Source organism: Cucurbita pepo, chromosome LG16, assembly GCF_002806865.2.
Source record: "Cucurbita pepo subsp. pepo cultivar mu-cu-16 chromosome LG16, ASM280686v2, whole genome shotgun sequence".
Classification (NCBI taxonomy): Eukaryota; Viridiplantae; Streptophyta; class Magnoliopsida; order Cucurbitales; family Cucurbitaceae; genus Cucurbita; species Cucurbita pepo.
This window is the reverse complement of record NC_036653.1, coordinates 3,151,785-3,154,966: the sequence shown is the minus strand read 5'-3', so window position 1 is coordinate 3,154,966 and position 3,182 is coordinate 3,151,785. Positions and strand designations below refer to the sequence as shown.

The following is a 3,182-nucleotide window of genomic DNA, read 5'->3' as shown; positions in this document are numbered from 1 at the left end:
TATTCCTAAAATTTCTCAACTTTTTCCAAATCTCTAAATCATTTTCTTAAATTTATTCCTAAAATCCCTAAATCATTTTCCTTTTATTCCTACAATCCTAAATCATTTTCCTTTTATTCCTACAATCCTAAATCATTTTCTTAACATAAATACAGTCATTCATGCAATGGTTGGGCTTAACCCTATTGGGCTAATGATGGTATTTTAACACTCCCCTCAGTACTAGTTCTCATTCCCTGCACCACAGCGAAAGCTCTCATATGGGCAAGTATTCAGCTCTTTTGTAGACAAGTCTACCACTTCCACATGCTTTATTCTACCATGAAACATCGAATTTTCTACTAGACAAATCACAGATTGGTTGTTGCATTGAAGTGGTATCGAATAGTCAACTTTCTAGTGTCAATCTTTCATCAGAAGTTTCAGCCATGTACATTCCTGAGCTGCTCCCGCCGCTGCTCTGTACTCTGCTTCTCTAGTTGACAATGATACAGTTGGTTGTCTTTTGTTACACCAATAAATTGTTCTCGAACTGAGCTTGAACAAATACCTGGTGCTTGATCTTCGAGTATCGTGATATCGATTGACATATCTCAAGGTCTGTCGAGCCGCATCCAAATGAGGCTTCTTTAGACTTCACATATACTGACTAAGGACTCAACTTCATTTCCGAGTCCATTTGTTTGGTTCATGTAGATCTCCTTGTCCAACTCTCCATGCAAGAAAATATTTTTCATATCCATCTGCCAAAATTTTCAATCTTTATTTACCGCAAGTACTGAAGGAACTAGTACAATAATGATCTTTGCCACTAGACTAAATTTTTCGTCATAGTCTAGTCCATATTGTTGAGAGAACCTTGGATCTACAATCTTAGTTTTGTATCTCACGATTGATCCACGCGCCTACTTGGGAGACGTTTACACACCCATATACGGAATGATAAATTCCCCTCTCAAACCAATCCAGGAAGGCTCAATTAGTAGTCAGGATGGCCGAGTGGTCTAAGGCGCCAGACTCAAGTTCTGGTCCTCGTAAGAGGGCGTGGGTTCAAATCCCACTTCTGACAATTCATCCATATTATTGTTAGGCAAAACTCGTGCCAGAGTGGATAATATCTATAACCACCCACCGTTTTATGGGCTTCGACAACGCTAAGAACTCGTACCGTGGTGGATATCAATTGAACTCACCAGTGCTTTTTAAAAGTGTCAAAACGGTAAACGAGAACATCACAAATTGATGTTGATTGAAAATTTGTACTAGGGAGAAGCACCAAACACAATTATAAAAAGGCATGCTTCGTTCACATCGCTAGAAGGAGGGCTTCTTGAACCTCCGACCTTGTGGTTAACAGCCACACGCTCTAACCAATTAAGCTAAGCTATTCCAACCAATCATTTGTTACAATCTAAGACCACCATTAGTTGATATTGTCTGCTTTCATTCGTTACGTCTCGGTATGTGCCTCACGGTTTTAAACCAAATCTACTATGGATAGGTTTTCAGACCCTTGCAAGAAATGTTTCTTCACCTCTCTAATCGACGTGGGATCTCACTATCGACCCCTTCTGAGTGCCAAGCGTCCTCACTGGCACATCGCCTAGTGACTAGCTCTGATTTCATTTGTAAAAGTCCAAGCCCACTGCTAGCAGACATTGTTCATTTTTGCCCAGTAGGTATTGCCATGAGCCTCACAGTTTTAAATCGCACCTATTAGTGAGAGGTTTTCGCACCCTTATCAGGATTGTTTCGTTCCTCTCTCCAACAGCCAGTAGATATTATCTATTTTAATCCGTTACGTATCGTCGTCAGCCTCACAGTTTTAAAACGCTAAGAAATGGAACTCACCAGAGGTGAAGAAACATTGTTCATTTTTATGGGCTTGTGTCGAACTTTTCAACGCTAAGAAATGGAACTCGTACGTGGATATCAATTGAACTCACCAGTGCTTTTTAAAAGTGTCAAAACATGATTGTTTAGTTAGTTCTCAGTACACGAGACCATGACAAATCGATGTTGATTGAAAATTTGTTCTAGGGAGAAGCACCAAACACAATTATAAAGGCATGCTTCGTTCACATCGCTAAAAGGAGGGCTTAAACCTCCAACCTTGTGGTTAATAGCCACACGCTCTAACCAACTGAGCTATTCCAACCAATCATTTGTTACAATCCAAGACCACCATTAGTTGATATTGTCTGCTTTCGTTCGTTACGTCTCGGTATCTCCCTCACGGTTTTAAACTGAATCTGGATAGGTTTTTAGACCCTTGCAAGAAATGTTTCTTCACCTCTCTAATCGACGTGGGATCTCACTATCGACCCCTTCTGAGTGCTAAGTGTCACGGTCATGCTCGTCTAGGGCGTGTTGCCCATGACAAGCCAAACCCTTGTCATGTCTTTTCATTCTATTGTTTTTCCTTTTGTAATTCTAGGGCGTATGACGCCTCAAAAATATCAGTTCTAGCCAGACATAAAATGGCTCAGAATGTACTATAGGGGGATATGACTAGTTGTCAACTTCTCCCTACCCAAGGTTATATATGCTAAGCCGTTGTTATCTTTCTCTTTCTTGCTTATATAACGTCTCTTTCCAAAATCTCTCTTTCTAAAATCTCTCTCTCTCCTCATTTTCTAAAACCTTCTTTTAAAACCGAGGCTATAGGCTCGATCATACGTCGCTTGGCCGTAGGCGACGCAAGAACAAATTGGCTTAGCTCACTTGTCGTTGGAAAGTGAGTGCCGCACAATCGCTAGTCCACTGCCTTCGAAAGTGCGATTGTGTCAAGTGGTATCAGAGCTTTGTTAGCTCCGTAACATCGTAAAGACCGAAATCATGTCGGCGACAAAGTCGACACCCAAAGCACAAGCCGACCAGCTTATGCTAATAGAGGAGGAAATGCTGTTCCTCAAGGAAGTCCCTGACACCCTCCGCTTCCTGGAAGCACGGGTGACCGAATTGAGTGGGAAAGTCGTAGAAATCTATGCAATGGGCAACCACCTGGATGGGTTGCCAATCGCAGAACTGATGTATCGAGTGACCTCGCTCGAAGAAAGAGTTGCTCCTACGAGCAGCCCAAAACCGTCTGATAGTCCGGATAGCTCTGTCGCGCACAAAGAGGGACGTGGCGAAGAGTTCGACGTACTACAAAACACAATGATGAGTTTGTTCAATGGATT

General features: G+C 41.9%; 2 non-coding genes across 2 annotated transcripts; one reads left to right on the top strand and one right to left on the bottom strand.

Annotated features, from left to right (window-relative positions):
• Positions 1 to 985: 985 nt before the first annotated feature.
• Positions 986 to 1,069, top strand: TRNAL-CAA. The gene has a single exon. It is a non-coding gene; the product is annotated as a tRNA-Leu (tRNA).
• A 1,015-nt stretch (positions 1,070 to 2,084) lies between these two features.
• On the bottom strand, positions 2,085 to 2,158 carry TRNAN-AUU. Its single transcript has one exon. It is a non-coding gene; the product is annotated as a tRNA-Asn (tRNA).
• Between the last annotated feature and the right edge of the window lie 1,024 nt (positions 2,159 to 3,182).